The sequence below is a fragment of the Herpailurus yagouaroundi genome, unplaced genomic scaffold (assembly GCF_014898765.1).
Source record: "Herpailurus yagouaroundi ecotype Mexico unplaced genomic scaffold, PumYag 104914, whole genome shotgun sequence".
Lineage (NCBI taxonomy): Eukaryota > Metazoa > Chordata > Mammalia > Carnivora > Felidae > Herpailurus > Herpailurus yagouaroundi.
The window spans coordinates 2578-25945 of NW_024421598.1; the positions used below are offsets into that span (position 1 = coordinate 2578).

Here is a 23368-nt window from a genome sequence, read left to right on the forward strand (position 1 = left end):
TATAACAGGAGCTAGATTAATGCCTGATTGAATAACCAGGGGATAGGATCCTGGAGAGTCATCTTTAAAATTTTGCCTACCACCATCCATGTAACTTTTGCATGACAAACTCTAACTCTGTTTAAACCTGGTTCTTGACCACTTTGCAGCTACTCCATAGCATCTCAGTATGGCTGAAGAAAAACATTCAATATTCTTACAGGGACATTCTGAATTTGTGATGGCAAACCTCAAGCAGGACTCAGCACAGTCCAACAATCATTCTGTGCTTCCCTAGGGACACCAGCATATAGAAGATGTTTAAGACATTGGGACTAATGAGCTCAACAATAGAGAGAATGTTGATAGAGAACAGAAGAGAGCTGATGATTGAGCTCCGAGGAGGTCCAATATTTAGAAGTCAGGAAGAAGGAGAATCAAACAAAAGGAACTGAAGAAAAAAAAAGCAGCCACAAGTACAAGGAGAGTACAGTGATCTAGACAATAAATAAAGAAGGTGTCTTAGGAACTGGGGATTAATCAACTGTGTCAGATGTTGCCAAGAATTGGGAATTGTTCATTGGGTTTGGCATAATGTAGGTCCACAGTGACCCTGAGAAGTGGAATATTAGTAAATGGTAGGGGCAAAGTCTGACTGGAATGAGTTGAAGAGAAAATAGCTATTAGGGAAGTAAAGAGAGCAAGAGTGGACAACTTTCTAAGGAGTTTTGCTATAAAAATGAGCACAGAAATGGGGGCAGTGCTGTAGGGTTTTGTGGGATTTAAGAGCAAAGAAAGATTGGTGTGAAAGCAGAGGGGGGTGTTTGTATTGACTACTAGTTGGTGTGAAAACCCAAAAGAATCCACTTAGAAAATTTTAATTTCAGCTTTTCACTGTTAATATTTTCAAATTACTGAACATTGAATGTGTGGATACTTGCTTAGATCTTTATGCATTACTGGACAAGTTCTAGCACAGTGTAGAATAAGAAGGCCATAACACATTACACTGTACCCAGGAGCCATATATCTTTTCCATGACAAAGGCCAGGGAGGATTTTTTTTTTTAATGGGAGAAATTTCTTTATTTTGTATTGTGAGGTTAGCAATGCAGCAAAGAGAGAAAAAGGATGCAGAACAGAAAGTACAATTGTAATTGGAAAGTCATAGAATAGGCAAGAGGGGATGAGATTGAGTGCATCCTGGGAGGTTGATATTAAATTAAAGCAAGGAGTTAAATAGGAGCAGGGAAGATGAATATTTGCATAAAAATGCAACAGATGACAAGATTTGATAATGGGGAAATACCATAGATTTCGTCTGATTGCTTTGAATCTTCCTCCCAGTGAAATAGAAGTTGAAGCCATCATCTGGATATATAATATGAATAGAGTATTGAAGATTAGAAAAACATGTGAAATGCCATGTGGGGCAGTGGAAGCATCCCATCTCAATCAGGCTTTGCCCCTACCATTTACTGATATTCCACTTCTCAGGGTCACTGTGGACCTCCACAATGCCAAACCCAATGAACAATTCCCAATTCTTGGCAGCATCTGACACAGTTGATGAATCGCCTGTTCTTAAGACACCTTCTTTATTTATCTTCTAGATCACTATAATCTCCTGGGTTTTCTTGTACTTGCACTCTTGGCTGTTCTTTTTTAGTTCCTTATGCTTGGTTCTCCTTCTTCCTGACCTCTAAATATTGGACTTCCTCGGGGCTTAGTCGTCAGCTCTCTTCCATTCTCTATCAACATTCTCTCTATAGATGAGCTCATTAGTTCCAGTGTTTTAAACATCTTCTATATGCTGATGGCTCCCAGTTTTAGATTTCTAGTTCTGACATATCCCCTGAGCATTAAACTCATTTACCAATTGCTTACTCAACATCTCCACGTGGTTGTCTAATAAGGTTCTCAAAATTAGCATGTCTAATATAACACTCATGCTCCTCTCCATTTGCTCTCTCCCCTCCCTACCACAAGTCAGTTCTCTGCCTGTTTCATCTTCATCAATGTTACAATTCACCTATCTGCTCAGATCAAAACTGTGTTAGTCAGGGTTCTCCATAAGGCAGAACCAATTAGATGTGTAAACATGTAGAAAGAGAGATGTCTTTTAAAGAATTATTAGCTCAGGCAATTGTTGAGGGATAGCTAGCCTGAAATCTGTAGGGAAGGCCAACAGGCTAGAAACTTGGGGAGGAGTTGAGGTTGCAGCGTAAGTCCAAACACAGTCAGGAAGCAGAATTCCTTCTTCCTTGGGGAACCATAGTCTTTGCACTTAAGGCCTTCAACGATTAAAGGGTACTGCCTCACGTTATGAAGGGTAATCTACTTTACTCAGAGTCTATTGATTTAAATGTTAATCACATTAATCATGTTAATATTTATCTAAATGAAACTTAAATTTAAATGTTAATTTAAAAAGTATCTTCACATCAGCATCTAGTCAAGCTGACATAAAATTAACCATCACTGTCCACCCCTTATCAACTTGACGTCCATATGCACCTTCTTAAATCACCTTTAATCTCCAAACAAAGGCTATAAGGTCATACTTCTGCTTAACATGATAGAGATATCCTATGTACAACCAAAACACACTCATAGTTTTCCTAGAAAAGGATGCAAAGTCCTTAGGTGACATTCACTTTTCTTCTTTATATCTTGTACTTAAATACTGTAATGTAAAATCTGTACATCTTATGTGATATGATAAAGAGAGAAAAGGGAAAAACACAAATATATTATATATATTATTTATGTTTATTATATATATTCATACATATTTATTAAATATTATGTATATGTAATATTTTTGGTGTCAATGCAGAGCTTGTGTCCAATAATCTTAAACGGTCACTATTTTTAGTTCTCCCTTGTAGGAGGCCCATAGGCAGCAACCATGGCACCCATTCAGAATGACATGATCCTGAAGCGTGACTTCCACAAGGACAGGCCAGGGCACTTGGCCATGTGGTTCAACCAGTTGGTGCAGAAGATCCACAAATACAAGACCTGAGAAGCCAAGGCATGCCACAATGCCCAATGCCCTGCATGTGGGCCCATCCAGCCCACTGTGAGGTGCCCTATGGTGAGGTATCACACCAAAGTGCAAGCTGGCAGGGGCTTCAGCTTGGAAGAGTTAAAGGGTGGAAGGGTGGCTGGGATTCACAAGAAGGTGGCACAGGCCATTGGGATCAGTAGATCCAAGAAGGTGGAACAAGTCCACTAAACCTCTGCAGGCCAATGTGCAGCAGCTGAAGGAATACCACTCCAAGCTCATCCTCTCCCCCCAGGAAGCCCTCAGCCTCCAAGAAAGAAGACAAGTCTTCTGAAGAACTCAGATTGGCTACCCAGCTGACAAGACTGGTCATGCCTATAGGGAATGCCTATAAGAAGGAGAAAGCCAGAGTCATAATAAAGGAGAAGAACTTCAAGACCTTTGCCAGTGTTAGCATGACCCATGCCAATGCCAGGCTCTTTGGCATTCAGGCAAAAAAGACCAAGGAAGCTACAGAACAGGATGTTGAAAAGAAAAAGTGCCACAGACAAGTTGTGGAAAAAAAGGGCATTATTTTATTTTCCTCACTACATAGTCACCTTGATAAAAGGCCATATATCCCTTTGGAATACACTGAGAGAAATATTAACAGTATACATTTGTGACAGTGTGGTGAGGTCCTTCCACAAGGGGAACTGTCCTCTCTTTCCTTCAATTCAAGGGGTTCTTAGTCTCTATAAACTGGCTCGAGTTTAGGAATTATGGGTCTGTGATTCTGCTTTTATAATTCAAATTTGTCTCTTGTTCCTGTGACCTAGATCTCTCTGCTTATACAAATCAAGTAAGAATTTAGTAGACTTACCATGTGTTTTACTCCTAGAAATACCATGATCAACTAGCCAATACTGTAGGTCTCTGAAAGTCATAATATTCTGACTGCTGCTTTGATTCTGCTGTCCATTATAGTAACCATGCCCACCTTGCCTTTGGTGATTAAATAGCACCACTTGGCCTCTGACATCTTGGGATTCAATTACTTCCATTGCATTTAGGTTTTCCAATTCAGTGACAGATGTTCCCACTATAATTTCTGACTTAGAACATCAGGGGCACCTGGGTGGCTCAGTAAGTTAGGCATCTGATTTCAGCTCAGGTCATGGTCTCACAGTTCTTAAGTTCGAGCCGCACGTCAGGCTCTGTGCTGACAGCTTGGAGCCTGCTTCAAATTCTGCCTCTCTCTCTTTCTCTCTCTCTCTGCCTCTACCACTCACACTCTGTCTCTCTCTCTCTCTCAAAAATAAATATTAGCAAAAAAAAAATCACAGAGCTCCTCAACAATCTTGGGGCTCCCCTCACAAACTTGTTGTTCATGGTCATAGTGAAAACTATGTCCTTTGTACCCTCCTAGGGTGGATGAGCATATCTTAAATGATAAATCCACTCTAACATTCCAGTCTCCCTAAGCTTTTGAATCTCCTCCTTTCTACTTTATCAAGGCAGTTCTGGCATTTCAGTTCATTTAGTGTCAGTCACCTGTTGGTTTGTGTTTCAGGTAGCCAACCAACCAACCAGTTAGAGCTTTTTCCAACCCTCTAAGTTGCAGCATTAAATCCAGATCTCTGCTTAGTGGGCCTAAATAAATTCTGCCTGATCCAATTTTATGGTCTTTCTACCACTATGCCACACCTTTAATATTTACTCCTACCCACATTTCTTGGATTTCTCTTTATATAAATTGGAAAAATCAAGTAGTTCTTGTGGAGTGTACTCCACCTATTTATGGGTTACACTTTGTACCTCACCATTAGGGGCCTACAGGAACTTGAGTCCAGTGATAAATCTAGAAGCAAAGAGGAGTGGTGGGGGTAGGTTCTGAGGAGAATCAGCAGTGTCTTGTAAGGCAACTACCTTAGGGGAGGCCATTACAATTTTTTCAGGCAGAGGAGGGTTAATCTCCTCAGATAAGGATGGAGTGGTTGCTTCTACTGGCAAAGAAGACTCATGGGAGTTTAAGGGTTCAATGTCCCCAGCTTTACCAGGATCTTCCCATATGTCCCCAATCAAATTTTCAGGATCTCATTCCTTCCCAATCTATGCCCTCACTTTAATAGCAGACACCCTGTGAGGTTGAAAATTCAATTTGCATTGTAATTCAACCACTTGCGGGATGAGACTCTGAGTTTAGTTTTCAGCAATCTCAGCTCTTTGGCTACAGGTGATAAGGGTTTCTTTCAGGACAGACAGAGATACTTTTAGCTCATTTATGCAGCACATGATCTGGGAATTTTTTATCCTTTTATTTCCTTTCATTTCCTCATCCTTTTATTTCCTCACTTTGTCCAGTGCAATTAGGAGCAACTAGCCAATCTCATACTCATTATTTTGATTAAAATGTTCTAAAATATTAAAAACATGGTCACTCAGAAACTTGTCTAAGAGTTTGATTAGGAGTATCCAATGGCAATACTTCATGAACCTCTATTGTCACATCACACCACAGAGTATCCATGCTCTGTTTACTAATGGAGTAGTCATCAGTGCCTTTGATTTAGTAAGATTAGAGAACCAATTCCAAAAGCTGGGCACCATGCTCCAGCTAACTTGATGCATAAAATTAAGCATTATAAAAACCTACAATCCTTAACGTTTTTCATTCTTACCACATTTGATCCATCAACTCCACTTTCAGAGTATACCCTGCCTCTTATCATTTATCACATTCAACATTGTTGCCATCCTCATCCAAACCATCATCATCTCTCACCTACACTCTTAAAATAGTCTTTTTGCTTTCTTCTTTCACTCTGCCTTCTATCCCACTGGTCCTACATACACTCTGAGTCTGTAATTTATGCAACAAACAAAATCGTTTATTTAAGATCTAAATTTAATCATTTTACTCATCAGCTCCAAAACTCCAGTGGCCCTATCAAACGCAAAAGTAAAACTCAAACTTCCTATTGTTTACAACTCTCTGCAGTCTGACCCTGCCTCTTTCTCTGATTTTACTTCCATATTCACCAGCATTTTTATTAACTTCCTAATTTCCAACTATAGGTGTGTTTTTTTTTTTAATGTTTCTTAATGTTTATTTGTTTTTGAGAGAGGGAGACACAGACTCTGAACCAGTGAGCAGAGCCCGATGCGGGGCTAGGACTCACAGACCACGTGATTATGACCTAAGCTGAAGCCAGATGCTTAACTGATTGAGTCACTCAGGTACCCATCAACTGAAGATGTTTTTGTTCCTTTTGCCTGGAAACCTCCTCTCCCAGATGTTTATATGGCTCCATTCAGATCCTTGCTCAGAAGTCACCTCTTCAAAGTCCTTTCAGGGTCACGCCATTAAAATTAAACATTATACACTATTCTCCTACCCTGATTAACATTTCTTCACTACCCTTATCACTGTTTAGCATATTATATGTGTATTTGTTTGATGTCTCCCTTACCAACTAGAATAAAACCTCCAAGGGGACAGGGCTTGCATGCTTTGTGTCCTGCCAAATCCCAAAGCCCTAGAAATATATCTAATGTACAGTAATGCACAATCATATTCGTCAAATAAATGAATGGTAGTAATAACAGTACCCTAAGGTTAGTACTTATAAGGTTGGGTTAAATTTGATAATACACATATGCCAAAGACTGCTAATTATCTTCTAATGTCAATTCTTCTTTCCTTCTTTCCTAATAGAATCCCCAATTTTTATTTAGTCATATGGTTTCAGTCACTCTGAACTAGTCCCATGCCTGGAATCAGACTGCAACCACTGTTGCACCCACCACCTCATGTTGCCTCTGGACCATGGACCCCACAGTGAACAAGCTTCGGGCCTTGGTGAAAATGTGCAGGCAGGATCTGAGTATTCTGCACACTGAGGAAATGCACTTCCTGCACGAGTGGGTGGAGAGCATGGGGGTAAAATACCACCTGCTATTTATAAAACTAAATCAGAAGACAATATCAAAGAAGAAAAAACAGTAAGAAGGAGGAGGAAAACAAAGACAGACGAATCATAAAGTGAGGAAAGTGGTCTAGAAGTTTACAGTGAAGTGTGATTGAACCAGATACTTATGCCCCTCAACAAATGGGAGATGAAAATGTAGAGATGACTGAGGAAATGATGGATATGGCAAATGATAAAAATGTAGCTGCCAATGATGCCCTAAGTGATGGTGAACTACAGAAAGCCATTGACTTGTTCACAGATGCTATTAAGCTGAATGCTTGCTTGGGCACTCTGTATGCCAAGAGAGCCAGTGTCTTCATCAAATTACAGAAGCCAAATAAATACTGCCACCCAAGACTGTGACAGAGCTATAGAAATAAATCCTGATTCAGCTCAACCTTACAAGCAACAAGGGAAAGCATACAGACTTCTAGGCCATTGGGAAGAAGCAGCACATGATCTTGCCCTTGCTTGTAAACTGGATTATGATGAAGATGCTAGTGTAATGAGGAGAGAAATTCAACCGAGGACCAGAAAACTGCTGGACATCAGAGAAAGTAGGAGAGAAAATATGAAAAGTGAGAGATCAAAGAGAAAGTAGAAAGGGTTAAGAAGGCTTGGAAAGAACATGAGAGAGCCTAGAGGAAAGAAGAAACCAGAGGACTATCAGGAGCTCAGGATGGCTCTTTCCCAGGTGGCTTTCCTGGGGGGATGCCTGGAATGACAGGGGGCAAGCCTGGAATGTCAGGAATGCCTGGGCTCAGTGAAATTCTTAGTGATCCAGAGGTTCTTGCAGGACTGCAGGATCCAGAAGTTATCATGGCCTTCCAGCATGTGGCCCAGAACCCAGCAAATATATAAAAATATCAGAGCAACCCAAAGGTTATGAATCTCATCAGTAAATTGTCAGCCAAATTTGGAGGTCAAGCATAATGCCCTTCTGACAAATAAAGCCCTTGCTGAAGGATAAGCAACTTAGATCACCTAATGGACGTCACAATAACACAAACCAGTGTACCTCTGGCCTTCTCATGGAGAAAGCTGGGGTGCTGTGAAGATAATCCCTACCCCTCTGCCCAATATGCAACTGAGACATTTTACAGTGGTTTCCCATTGGGGTATTCATTCAGATAATATTTTCCTACTAGGAATCACAAACTTTAAACACTTCTTAAGTCTTAAAAATATTTGAAAACCATTTAAGAGGGTGTGTTAATCCCTACATTTTTCCTTACTAATCATTTCAGTTTTTTTTTTTTTTTTTTCCCTCTTTGGCTTAATTGGGCAAGGAAGATATTTCATCATGGGAGATGTATTGCTTAGTCTGAGTGAAATAAAGGTTTATTAGCAGGGGGCAAATCTCACATTTAAACACATAGAGTTTAAGTTGGTTACTGAGGCATTTTGACTTCTTTTTAAATGCTTTATTTTTAAAACATGATTTATTTGATAAAATCACTGGGACCACCAGTATTGCAGTAGGACCTGGGTAAGGACCAGAAGTACTTGACAAGGCAGCAGAAACCTTACTCCTTTTATAGGGCATGCATCCTTGTAGAGATGCATTGAAATATTGCACTGTGGTTAAGGGATGGTTTTTATAGTGCTGCAGTAGAGTTGGATTACTTAGCTGTGTTCTTGTCTGATATAGAAAATGAACATTTCACATCATTTGCACACAAAAAAGACTCCATTTCCCACCATGCCTTTCAGTTAGGAATGCTCATGTGACTAGTTTCAGCCAATATGGCATAAGCAAAGTTCCACATGAAACTTCTGAGAAGAGATCTTAAAAAAAGTAGGTGAAGAGGAGGAGTTTGTCCCCCTTCTCTTTCTTGGCTGACAGCAATTCAGGCATGATGGCCGGATCTCCAGAAGCTCTAACATCCATCTTGAAGCATGAGATGACCTTCAGAATAGAATTCTACCATGGAGGATCATAAGATACAAAGAGCCTGGGGTTTTGCTACCACAGAGTGACATATTATGTCTAGCCTCTGAACTTCTTGACTGTGAGGAAAAAAGTAGACTTCTTTCATTCTTAATTCATTATTTTGAGATTTTCTGTTTCTTTCAAACAAGAAATAATTTTAACATGTAAGTGACCAAGACAAACTTTGGACTATAAAACCTTAGTAAGTATTGTCTTTTAGTTGGTATTACTGTCATTATTTAAAAAATTTTTTTTAAATGTTTATTTACTTTTGAGAGAGAGACAGAGAGTGAGTGGGTAGGGGGAGAGAGAGAGGGAGACACTGGATCTGAAGCAGGCTCCAGGCTCCGAGCTGCCAGCACAGAGCCCGATGTGGGGCTCAAACTCATGAACCGTGAGATCATGACCTGAGCCAAAGTCAGATGCTTAACCGACTGAACCACCCAGGCACCCCTACTGTCATTATTTTTTTTTCTGTTTCTGTATCTCCTTGTTAGCATTGTTGTTATTTTTTTTTTAATTTTTTTTTTCAACGTTTATTTATTTTTGGGACAGAGAGAGACAGAGCATGAACGGGCGAGGGGCAGAGAGAGAGGGAGACACAGAATCGGAAACAGGCTCCAGGCTCTGAGCCATCAGCCCAGAGCCCGACGTGGGGCTCGAACTCACGGACTGTGAGATCGTGACCTGGTTGAAGTCGGACGCTTAACCGACTGCGCCACCCAGGCGCCCCAGCATTGTTGTTATTTTTATATGCTGTATACTGTACCAAATTTTAGGAATATGGGCAAGAATAACATAGAGCTTTGATTTAAAGGACATTGTGTTTTGGGAAGGGTGGAGATAAAATGACAGTACAATGTGAAATGTGCTTTAATGCTTTAATAAAAACATGCTATGGGAACACATAGGAAGGAAAGCATAAGTCTTCCAGGAGGAGTAGAGGCAGATTCATTGCAGAAGACATAAATCTTGAAACAAGATGTAAATATGTATAGCAAACTATCATGAGGACAGAAGGTTGGGGAGGGCAGAAAGAAAAGCAAAAGAAATGACTGCATATGGGCTTCCCTATCTGGTGAGCAGGAGTAATTTGGACCTTACCAAAAAAAGTAAAGCTGAGACTCTAAGCTTTATTGACTCTAAGAAAGCTGAGACTCTTATCTTACCCAATATTTCATTGCAAATGTGAAGTCACTGTATTAAACAAACAAACAAACAAACAAACATTAGCATCAGTTTGCTTGATTACAAGATGGGTTGGTATCTTAGAAAGCAAAGAAGTGATTTCCAGATGGAATGTATATAATCAGGTCTATTAAAAGAAATGACATATCTTTGTTGGGCTTTTTGGGGGATAGAGGTGGAGGAAAGAGGTGGGGAGGTAGCAGGAGAGAATATATAAATGTATAAAATTAGAAAGTTCTTCCAAGGGAAGGATAGCCACTTAAGGTTCTTAAGGCAATAATTTTTAAAGTAGTTTCTAAAAATTAAACTGTAAGTACTCCCTAGTCTGTTCTTTATATTGACAAGCAATAAGGAGCTTAGGATAGTATTCATTTGACTTTATTTTTCAAGGCAATTTTTTAAATAAATTTAAAAATCCTCATCCTAACCTCCACTGTATGTTTTTGTAGTGCAAGTCAGAGGGTAAAGGAAGGAGAACTAAGACAGGAAAACAAGGATAAACAGTTGGGGATTTCTTCCTTAAGACATCTTTACTGCTGCAACCTCAGTGCTTCTGCTGATTCCTAATTTGGACCCTCAGGATTCTTGACATTGTCTGTTTAACCTCCTGAAACTAAGCTGACCTTAAATTTTCTCCTGGAATTTCCTTTTATCTCTAACACTAGATTTAGCATTTATTCACAGCTTCTCTAATACTCACTCTTGATTTTTTCTCTTGATACCCTGTCCCACTAGCAAATTATTTTAAAAGTAATTTTTAATATGTCTCAGAGCCAAGTGTACTCTGAAAATGCAATGGAAATCTCTTGAAAACTATTAGTTGATCTATAAAAGTCTGATTTACAGATACTAAATTTCAAGAATGACTGTATAATAAAAACAAAACAAAGTAAACAAAACAAACAAAAATACTCCATAAGGCAATTGTTAAAGGAATTGATTTCTGGGACTGAAGGGAGGGAAAATAACATTTGCTTAATATTAACCTATTATAATGTATTGTTCACCTCAGCTTCTCTTTGCCACATTTTAAAGCCGCAACCCTTTTTACTGACCATATAATTCAAATCTTTCTTTGGAGAAATATGCAATAGTTGGTAATTGCATGCATTCTAAAGCATCTCATTTTATGCCCCCCAAATGCATGATTTACTTTGAATGATAAATATGGCTATGAAATGGAGTGTTTCCGGCATTCACAGATCAAATGTAACTAGGGAGAAATAACTCAGATGCATCCTGATGTTTTATATTTCCATGCACTAATATTTGCTTCACACCATATGTCACAGTAACACAAGAATGTGATAAAGTAGAACAGCCCAGTGGTTCTCTCTTCCAACATCTGGTCTTCTGAGGAAGTCTAGCACTTTAGAGATTCGTGTTTAAATCCCCAGATAGGTGGGATAATCAAATGCCTTGGTGAGAGGAAGCAAAGGGAGTACTGGAAAGTCTTTTTCCTATTATCAAATTAGCATCAGTGAATACTGTAATAATCTCAATTGAATTAAACAAACAGACCTAGTAGTCCAGTGGACGCTCCCTGAAAAGCCACACACAATGTCCATTCCCAGAGCAGTAAAGAAAACCAGATGTTAGCTTTTAAAATAGTGGCCATTCGTCAAGCCTTCTGACTCTTTGTTTTGTTCAAAGCAGCCGACCCTGGAGGGACCACAGCTACCTAAGGAACAATGGCAAAATCATCTTCCTAACACTGGCATGGCCAGTCTCCCCAGAAAAAGATCAAGACCACATCAGCTAAATTGATAGGATTTGCAACACATACTTATCTCTCCAATCCTTTATAAAAAAGGGGGGAGGGGGGGATATGCTTTCATATTTCCTACTCCCTTTCAGGAGTAAATTAACTATATTTATTCTCTTCATTTCCTCCTATGCTCCTTGTTCTTCATGTGGGCACAATATGGCTACCATCCCTACCATTTCATAGAAGCTACCCACTGAGTTCCCAAATGGCGACCATATAAGTGAAATTTCACATACCCTTTCATTCTTTATTTTCTATCACCACCACATTTAATATTGTTGGCTGCTCTCTCCTTCTTGGAATATTGTTTACTTCATGAAATGCCAACTCTCTGCTTTTGTAATCACTCTCTTTAAGTCTTTTTATTATTATTATTATTTACTTTTTCTAGATACACACATTTTGGTGTTTGGCAAACCTTGATCTTAGGCCTGTTTGTCTGCATCTCGTCCTGGATGATCTATTTCTCTCCCAAAATTCCAGGCCCTAATCATTTGTGTGCTGCGTGTGCTGGTATCCTCATTTGCTCCTCCAGGTCTATTGTCCACTCTTCTCTACCCTGTTCTATGCTGTGGGAAACTGACTTCTTACGATGTGCATCATCAGTTCTTTGGTTGGTGGTTTACTTTTGTCAAGGAAAATACCAGTAGGAAAGTAGATAGTAGGAAGGGAGAGGTAAGATATTAACATTTTTCTGGCTCCTTCCCTGCCAGGTTCTGGGTTACCAGTGGTTGCATTGCTGTACCAGAGACCATTCCTGTTAGGCAGCTTTCTCCTACAGCTATAGCTCTTGTAGTTTCCAGTAGCTTCTCCTTTCTCTTTCCCCTCAAGCCTAGAGGTGGTAGCAGCTTTCAGTTGTTGCACATTCCAGAGTACCTCCTCACTCTTGCTGTGTTCCTGAACCCAGCCAATAACTCTGTAGAAAGTTCATTAAGGGCTTTTCTAGTGACCTCTTTCCAATACACCATCTATTTTGCTGTCAAAACTCTGACCCACCCTATGAAATTACCTTACTCTCTATCTCAAGTTCATCTTTCTTGCCTGAGATCAAGATCCATAACACTGACTACTGTGGCTACTAACAAGCCCATCTGAATTTTATGGAATATTTAAATACTAACATGAACAGCAATGAACACATCAGCTTCTCCTGCTCTTTGTATATTTCCCTACTCAGCAAATGACATTGCGATTTTCAAAGCTCAGTTTTTCAAGCCAGAACATGGAAGTCACCTTTAACCCCCTCTCTTTCCTTCACTTCTATTTTTCCAGTGAAATACTAAGTTTTACTGAGTCTGCCCTAAATATTTCTTGAACCCAGTCATTTCCCTCATTCTCATTGCTTTTTTGCTAAACTGGACTACCTTCAACTTTTGTCTGCTTGTCCCTACGATACATTTTCCACAGGGAAGCAAGATCTTTCCAAAAGTCAACTTTCATTATGTTGAAATTCTATTTAAAAAGTCCTTAAAATGGACTTTTCCTTTGGATAAAATCTGGGCTCCTTACCATGGTTATGTGCTCACCCACTACCTGATCTATGCAGTGGTATACCATTTATTATACTTTTTTGTAATTTATTTAAATGTCACCTGCCTCCATTTAGAGTGAAAGTCCATAGGTTAGGTATTAGGATTGAATTGTATTCCTCTTAAATTTGCATGTTGAAGTTCTAATTCCCAGTACCTCAGAATGTGACTTTATTTGGAAATAGGGTCATTGAATATATAATTAGTTAAAATGAGGTCATACTGAAGTAGGATAGGTTTCTAATCCAATATGACTGGTCTCCTTATAAAAAGAGGAATTTGGGGGATCCTGGGTGGCTCAGCTGGTTAGTCTGACTCTTGATTTGGCTCAGGTCATGATCTCACAGTTAGTGAGTTCAAGCCCCACATCAGTCTTTGCCCTTACAGTGTGAAGCTTCCTTGGGATTCTCTCTCTCCCTCTCTCTCTCTCTGCCCCTCCCCATTCATGTACACACTCTCTCGCTCTCTCTCTCAAAATAAATAAATGAACTTTAAAAAACAAAAGGCAAATTTGGACACAAACATAGACACATGTACAGGGAAGTTGATATAAAGAGACAGGGGGAGATGTCCATCTACAAGCCCAGAAAGGACGCCTGGAACAGATCCTTCCCTCACAACCATTAGAAGGAATTAATGTGTCAACACTTTTATTTTAGACTTCTAGCCTCCAAAACTATGAGTCTATAAATTTCTTTTGTTTAAGCCACCTAGTTGTGATACTTCTCTAGCAAACTGATATAGCAAGGAACATGTCTGTCTTGATTATTGTGGTACCCTAAGTCTCTGACAGTGTCTCAAACATGCACAGTAGGTATTCTATAAATATTTATTGAATAATTTAATGAATTCCTGTAATTACTGTAAAGTAAAATTATATATTGGGCAGGTAGAACAGACCAATTTGATGGAGCTTAATTATTGAAGTATCAAGAATATCTCATTAAAACCTGAACCCAAATTAAAAATTTAAGGACAATGCTTTAGTCAAACTTCATCACATTCAATATTAATTAATCAAGCAGGAAAATACAGTAAATTTTCTATCAGAAAAAAAATGCTAAGGATCATTACTCAGCTAGAATAATAATTTATTTTTAAAATACCATATCAAAAAATAAAACAAAACAATAAAATACCATATCAGCTTTCCCTTATTCCATTCATAAGCTGTTTAGATTTTACTTAACTAAATAATAGAGTCATTATTGTCATTTAGGGACTTACACATAGAGGGTGGAAGACTTTGAATGGGTCCTTTGTCATTTTTACTTATATCTGAGGCACCAGGCTAGAAGGGTTATTTAGTTGCTACTTTTTGAGTTTATCTTTTCCTAAGTCAAAGCTGAGAGTTTCAACACCCCCAACAGAGTATTTATGGGCTGAAGTTCGGAAACCCTGTTAAAATTTCATGAATCTGAATCGAATATATTGGTTCATTCAGCTTTCCTTACTGCTCCTAAGGTTCAGATGGTTCAGCTGAGACATGGCCTGTGGATTTCTTAATGAATAGTGAATACTGTAAGTTTGTGTATACTCCCCCAAAATCACATCGCTTAACACAATACCACATGTTAAACTTAGGTAATATCTTGAAAATCAGAGCCTCCGTGCCCTTTGGAGTACCACAGGTCAACATGTCACAAATGAAATAATCCTCTTTACTTAAATAAAGACTAGTCATGGTGATAAGTGGTCAATATAATTTGAATTAAATTATATCCTAAATAGTTAAGTCTAGAAAAATCAGCAGCCTAATAAAACTCATTAGTATTGACTTTGTACTTGATGACATCAATGATCTTTCAATTTTTATTCTTCAGGTGTAAAATCACATACATGACATTCATGTATGTCTTATGAAATGTCATCAAGCTTTTTCCTTCAAAGAATGGAGAGTACTTAAATTTAGCCTCTTAATTTTTTTATCTTTATTTTTTTTTGAGAGAGAGAGAGAGAGAGAGAGAGAGAGAGAGAACGAACATGAGCAGGGACAAGGGAGGGAAAGAGAGAATCCCAAGCAGTGTGGAGCCCAATTAGGGGCTCGATCCCACAACCGGATCATGACCTGAGCCAAAATCAAGAGTTGGAAGCTCAACTGACTAAGCTACTCAGACACCCTGAATTTAGCCACTTTAAATAGCATTTATTTCTTATTAACTACTATTTTGTATATCCACAGCACAAGTCAAGCCGTTAAGTGCATTTGATATTTACCATGTCATACTAAGATAATTCTATAACCCTAGTCAAGTCTTCCATGAAGAGAAACTAAATGATCAGAATCTGGCACTTTCTTTAAATAATGAATCTGTTTGCACCATGTGGCCAGCTCTCAAGCAGAGAAGTCCTCACTTGCTGGCATATTCTTGGCCTATATCCAACTCTGTCTCATCTGAAATGGAATTCTTTTTCTTAAAATGTTATTTGAATCATCATTTTCTTGAGTACCCCAGGCCCTTTCTCTGATGAGTGACAATGCTTTTTTGCCATCAAATTTGGCTACTATACCCAGCTATGCACATGACCCCTCGTATGGTATCACTCTTCCTCTAGCCATGCAGATTTCACTCTTAATTTGAGCAATTCAGATCCCTATACCTTATCACACCATCGGTGTGTAGGCAGAGATTTATGTAGTCCAGGAAATGGGAAATAAGATAATAATGAAAGAAGTATAGTTTGCTTTTGTTGCTAATCTTGGGTTCCCTTCTCTACATCCATGGACCCTTAGGATCCGGGTTCACAAATTCATGGATATATGTTGATGCCATAATGGTTTCTCCATGGACTCCTACCTGAGTCAGAGTATATAATTTTAAAAAGTTTTTAAGTGTTATAGAATGCTTCTTCCATCAAAAAATATTTTATAATCTTCTTCCTCTTTTAGCCTTCTATCATCATAGCAATTAGAAGACTGATTAGTACACTGCTGCCTGGGACACAAATTGGGAGATAATTGTCCTTGAAAATCTTCTAGCTTAATCCTTGTTGGAGCCATTAGAAATTTGGTTTTCTATTACTTGCAAATAAATGATTTCTAGAAAGTCATCTAATTCAGTCTTTCATATCAAAGAAACTCTAATCCTATTTTAAGATTTTAAGAGTTAGGGGAAGGAGACAAAGACAGGCAAAGGAGAAGAGCAGAAAAGGAATCTGAATGAATAATTGACAATTTCTTGTGTCTTTGAAACACCAGGGTCAGTTTAACATTTTGCAATATTGTCACATTAAGTATCTTGGTCTCCTCATGATTCAACTGGTGTTTTCAGGTAGCTTATCAAGGTATCCATGAAGTGATCACTAAATCATTGCATCTAATCAGCATGAAATAAAATTATTGTTTTTAAAGATCCTTAAATATTCTTAATTCTGAGCATTCAGAGCTTAAAAAAATACATCCAAAGAATACATTGTTTTTGAGTTTTGATATGAATTAGCAGAAAACAGATTCTGACACTGACCTAAGCTATTAACAAAAAGATTTAAGTATCAATGAATAAAAGTGGAGCATAGATAAGGATGTTTATTATATCTTTTAAAAGAAACACCTTCATCCAGTGAAGAAATGGGCAGAAAACATGAATAGACACTTCTCTAAAGAAGACATCCAGATGGCCAACAGGCACATGAAAAGATGCTCAACATCGCTCCTCATCAGGGAAATTCAAATCAAAACCACATTCAGATATCACCTCATGCCAGTCAGGGTGGCTAAAATGAACAAATCAGGAGACTATAGATGCTGGAGAGGATGTGAAGAAATGGGAACCCTCTTGCACTGCTGGTGGGAATGTAAACTGGTGCAGGCGCTCTGGAAACAGTGTGGAGGTTCCTCAAAAAATTAAAAATAGTCCTACCCTATGACCCAGCAATAACACTGCTAGGAATTTATCCAAGGGATACAGGAGTGCTGATGCATAGGGGCACTTGTACCCCAATGTTTATAGCAGCACTCTCAACAATAGCCAAATTATGGAAAGAGCCTAAATGTCCATCAACTGATGAATGGATAAAGAAATTGTGGTTTATATATACAATGGAATACACGGGGCAATGAGAATGAATGAAATATGGCCTTTTGTAGCAACGTGGATGGAACTGGAGAGTGTGATACTAAGTGAAATAAGCCATACAGAGAAAGACAGATACCATATGTTTTCACTCTTATGTGGATCCTGAGAAACTTAACAGAAGTCCATGGGGGAGGGAAAGAAAAAAAAAAGAGAATAGAGAGGGAGAGAGCCAAAGCATAAGAGACTCTTAAAAACTGAGAACAAACTGAGGGTTGGTGGGGGGTGGGAGGGAGGGAAGGGTGGGTGATGGGTATTGAGGAGGGCACCTTTTGGGATGAGCACTGGGTGTTGTATGGAAACCAATTTGATAATAATTTTCATATTAAAAAAACACCTCAGCTTATTAATCTTCTCATCAAAAATATTCATAGTTATATCTAAGAGAAAGGATAAGTTATTAATAATCATACATTTAGAAGACTTTGAAAAAAACGGGAAACATTTTCTAGTGGAGCAAATTCTTCAAAATGCAGGTAAATGTGATCTAGCAAAAACATCACGAACTCAGGCCTTTTATAAATACATACATATAATTTCATATTTACCTTTTAATAAAACATTGGAAGTTCAGAATGACAAAATGTCCCAGAACTACAGTTCATATTTAGAGGAATAATGATCGTATCTTTCCATGCTTCTTTTAGATTCACATTGGAATAATTATACAACAGTCCACAAATCGATAATACACTACATACATATGCCTTGTTAGAATATCAAACCCTAAAAGTCTGTTCATACTTTGGTTGGTCAACATTACCCTTAATTTTCTTGAAAAAGCCACACACACACACACACACACACACACACACACACAAACCAAAAAAACAACAACAAAAAAACAAAAACAAGCAATTTTCTCCCTTCCATGTTGGCTTCCCAAATAATGTCTGCATGGAGCCTGCAGGGAAACTTAGGAATTGGAACTCTTTTTCAATTAGTAAAGGAAAATCAAAGAGAATTTCCAGTAGTGACTCAATTAATCCAAGCACAGCAGGGAGTAACATCCTAATAGTTGGAATAAGAAATGGTGGGAGGATGCCTAAAATACATTTCTAATTCCAAAGCTTGAAAACTGAGTGGCCTAAGGCAATTTTACCTGCCTACCAGTCCTTCATGTTTCCCCATTGTCAAAATAAAAAACTGAAATTTAATTTAGTTTCATCACGTAGCAAGTGTTCAGAATATTTACATGCTCTACTAACAGGGTTCATAGAGCACCACAAAGAAGGGGCCTAGAGACTGACAAGACTATTAATTGCTAGTTATGTCCTAAGTTAAGTTTGTACACCTCAGGTCTTCATTGATGTCAAGAATATTTTCCCATCTGTCTTCAATTCTCAGATATTTCTACTTTTCAGGATGGGGAGATATTTATCAATGTACCCGAGACAGTTTTGATAGCATAAGTTTCAGTTTTAAACCTCTCTTGAGAGGCTCTCACATTTTGCAGGTTCACCTAGGCTGATTCCAAGGAAGTCTCTTGAGTAACTATCCTCGGGCCATCTGCATGCATTTTAGCTTCTAGCTGAGATTCCACTGAGTTAACAGTTTGTTAAAATTGTTTTTAGAAATATGTTCCTGAGTGGCAAAGCTCCAAATAACATCTAAATTATCATTTGTGAGGCATGAAGGGGAGTGTGGCTGTCTCCACCACGTCCCCCACAGGCCAAGGTCCACCCTGACAAAACACAGGGTGAAGCTCTCATCACACAGGAAATACACAATACCTACAGCAGCTTCAACTCAGATGCAATGTGACAGCAGAGCTACAGGGTAAACACAGCTCATTAGGACAGTGGAGTTTTGCTTGCTTCCTCTTCCCATCTTTTCATTTTCCAATCAAAATGCAGATTAAATTTCATCATACACTACAGGTGCTTTGAAAGTTCAAACTGGTCCCAATAGAACCTACTGAGTAATATTATTTTACGTTTATTGCTATGTAGAAAGAGTCATGCTAATTTTCTGTTTTTGACTCTTCACACATATTCTTTCTTCTGTTTGGAATGTCTTTCCTCTTCTCAACTTGGGTAAAGTCCAATCCTAAAGGAAGAAAGTCTTCCTTGGGAACCTTGTGCCCTCCCCAGGTAATTTGAGTACCCATCTACGGACACCCAGGCCCTCCTTTGGCTCCTATTTCATAGCACTTTTCCCACAATGTTTGGGTCACTCTCTGGATCACTAGATTGTAACCTCCCTGAAGTAGAGAACAGATGGCATTACCTTAGTGTCTACAGGGTCTTTAGCACAATTCCTAACACGGAAGTACATACTAAAATAAGCATGTTTATTGAATTAATATACCTAGCACTATCCAGCAATAAATGTTGTCAGTGACTAACAGGATTTAGATTCATATATTCTATGTAATTACTTCAGCATTTTCAACACACACACTAGCATGTAGATAATAGATTATCTTTAAACTCATCCTTTTCTTAGATTGTCCTCTGACTCAAATGTGCTTTCTTGTAGCCATAATGAATTCTCATTTACCTTTTTTATTAGACTTTAAAAAAAGGGACTGTGCCCTGCTTCCTATGGCTATCAGGGTGCAAAAATAAATATTTTTGGAATGAATAACCAATCAAATCTGAAAAGATAATTGTTGATGCCCATGCCTAGGAAGAGGGTATGGCTATTGTGGATTGACTCAACAGATACACAGCTAATCAGAGGTGATAACTGGAGTTAAGAAGGGAGAGTAGGGTTGGAACCGGGATAAGGAGTTTAGGAAATTCATAATAAAAACCCTTCCACAGACTAAATAACACTAGCCACAGTCAAGATAAAAGAAATTATCTCCTATATAAAGATGTTGCCATAGTAATAGGGGGTGTGAGGAGGAGCCAAGATGGCAGAAAGGCATGGAAGCTTTTTGTGTGTCTTGCGTCCATGAAATACAGCCAGACCAACACTAAACCATCCTACACACCTAAAAAACCGACTGGAAGATTAACACAACAATCTGCACAACCTGAACCACAGAATTCAGCAGGTATGCGACACGAAGAACTGAACTTGGGGAGCAAGAAGCCCCGAAAGTAGGGAACCCCTTTTGTGGGTGGAGAGAGGATGGAGACTGGGGAGGGGGGAGCATATGGGAAAAGCACCCCTCCCCGAAAGCAGCTGAAGAGAAAGTGGAAAATTGGAAACAGCCGCAGGGACTAAACTAAAAAGGGCGAAAGGAGAGAGGAGAGGGTTTAAATTCCATTAAGACTGTAAACAAGGGGAGCGCAAAGGCTGCAACTCCGCAGCTCCATACCTGGCGGTGCTCTGGTGGGAAGGGTGAATCCCCAGGAACAGAGTGGGGTCCGGGAGGTTCTCAGGCCACACAGGGAAAAGCGGTCCCACTGCTGGAAGGACACTTGGTAGAGACTGTTGAAGCCACCTGGTCCCAGCAGACCCCGGAAGGCAGCCACTTTCGCTGGTGCTGGGGCAAGGTTGTTGAGGGTGAAGCCTGGTGCCAGATGGGTGTTGCGATTTTCCATGGTCCCAGAAACGCTGAAGCTACACTGTCTCATGATTTTTTGGGGGGCGGGCTGGCACCTGGCTGTAGTCTCAGGGCACTGGCAGCAGCAGGGTCCAGCGGGCGTTCCTGGGTGCAGATGACATTCGTCCATTGCTCAGTGAGACCCTCCCGCAGAGGAGTGGAGCGGGTCATAGCCACAGTCCTTCGGAAGTAAGGGGCCGGGGAAAACAGCTACATCTGAGACAAAACTTAGGAAAGAGGTACCGCCTGCGGCCTGATCACGGAGAGTGGAAAAGCGGGGAGTAGACGAGAACTGAAGACGAAGGACCGGTGCGCAATTGCTGATCCGAGAGAACAGACTGGGTGGATGGGGCGCGCCATTTTTCACCGCTCCCGCGCATGCGCATGCGCACTGAGGAGCACCGCAACAATCCACCCCGGTAGGCTAGCAGTGCCATCTAGGGGAGAGCGGAGATGTTACACCAAGCCCTGCCCAACTGGGCCAACTTCACTCTTCAAAAACACAAACCTCACCACCGGCTTAATTTATGGACTACAAAGAGCTACATGGACTGACCTCTAGGGGAAAACGAAGTAATTTCAGTCCTACTTCAATCTGTTAGCAGGTTCATCTATTCAATTTTTTTCCTCTCTCTTTTTCCTTTTTCTCTTTTACAATTCTTTTCTTTTTCTTGAATACAGAAAGAGAAAACACTCATTTTCATTTACAATTTTCATTAAAAATATCTGTCTTTAATTTTTATTACTATATTTTTGACTTTTGTGGAAATTTTTTCAAATTATACTTCACTTCCATCATTTTATTTTAGTCTACTTCAGTGTACTCACCTTTTCAAATTTTCAATTTCCTTTTTACTTTCTTTTTCTTTTTTCTCTTTTTCATTTTTTTTCTTTTTCTTGAACGCAGAAAGAGAAAAACTTTATTTTTACTTTCAATGTCTTTTAAGAATATTTTTATTTAATTTTTACTCTATATTGTTGCTTTTATGTAAATTTTTTCAAATTCTATCTTACTCCCATCATTTTATTTCAGTCTACTGCAGTGTATTCACTTTTTCAAATTTTCAAATTATTTCTTTTTTTGTCTTTTCTTTTTCTTTTTTTAATCTTTTTTCTCTTTTTCATTTCTTTTCTTTTTTCTTAAATACAGAAAATGAAAAATTCATCTTTTTTCTTTTTAATTTTTATTAAAAATATTTTTCTATAATTTTTTTACTATATTCTCTACGTTTGTGTATTTTAGTCTACTTTAGTGTATTCATTTTCTCAAATTCTCAAATGATTTCCATTTGTTTTTCCTCTCACCCCCCCTTTTTTTTTGTTTCTCTAACCTGTCAAACCACTTTCTACACCCAGACCAAACACACCTAGGATCTAGCATCAACTATTCGATTTTTGTGTCTGTGTGTTTTTAATTTTTAATTTTAATATTTAAAAAAATTTTTTTAATTTCAATTTTTCTACCTCATTAATTCTTTTTTTCCCTTCAAAATGACAAAATGAAGGAATTCACCCCCAAAGAAAGAGCACAAAGAAACGACAGCCAGTATTCAACCAACACAGACACAAGCAAGATGTCTGAACCAGAATTTAGAATCACGATAATAAGAATACTAGCTGGAGTTGAAAATAGATTAGAATCCCTTTCTGCAGAGATAAAAGAAGTAAAAAATAGCCAGAATGAAATTAAAAATGTTATAACTGAGCTGCAATCATGGATGGACACAGCGGCGGCAAGGATGGACGAGGCAGAACAGAGAATCAGTGATATAGAACACAAACTTATAGAGAATAATGAAGCAGAAAAAAAGAGGGAGATTAAGGCAAAAGAGCACGATTTAAGAATTAGAGAAATCAATGACTCATTAAAAAGGAATGACATCAGAATCATAGGGGTCCCAGAGGAGGAAGAGAGAGCAATAGGGGTAGAAGTGTTATTTGAGCAAATCATAGTGGAAAATGTTCCAAACCCGGGGAAAGACACAGACATCAAAATCCAGGAAGCACAGAGGACTCCCAGTAGATTCAATAAATCCAACAATCAACAAGGCATATCATAGTCAAATTCACAAAATACCAGGCAAGGAGAGAATCATGAAAGCAGCAAGGGGAAAAAAAACTCCTTAACCTACAAGGGAAGACAGATCAAGTTTGCAGCAGACCTATCCACAGAAACTTGGCAGGCCAGAAAGGAGTGGCAGGATATACTCAGTGTGCTGAATCAGAAAAATATGCAGCCAAGAATTCTTTATCCAGTAAGGCTGTCATTCAAAATAGAAGGAGAGATAAAAAGTTTCCCTGACAAACAAAAATTAAAGGAGTCTGTGTCCACTAAACCAGCTCTGCAAGAAATTTTAAGGGGGACTCTCTGAGGGGAGAAAGGATTATATATATATATATATAATATATATATATATATATATATAATATATATATA

General features: G+C 38.7%; 2 pseudogenes; both read left to right on the forward strand.

The window, feature by feature from the left end:
* Window positions 1-2857: 2857 nt before the first annotated feature.
* Window positions 2858-3653, forward strand: LOC121026454 (60S ribosomal protein L13-like; annotated as a pseudogene).
* A 3143-nt stretch (window positions 3654-6796) lies between these two features.
* LOC121026453 (hsc70-interacting protein-like) lies at window positions 6797-8163 on the forward strand (annotated as a pseudogene).
* Window positions 8164-23368: the final 15205 nt, after the last annotated feature.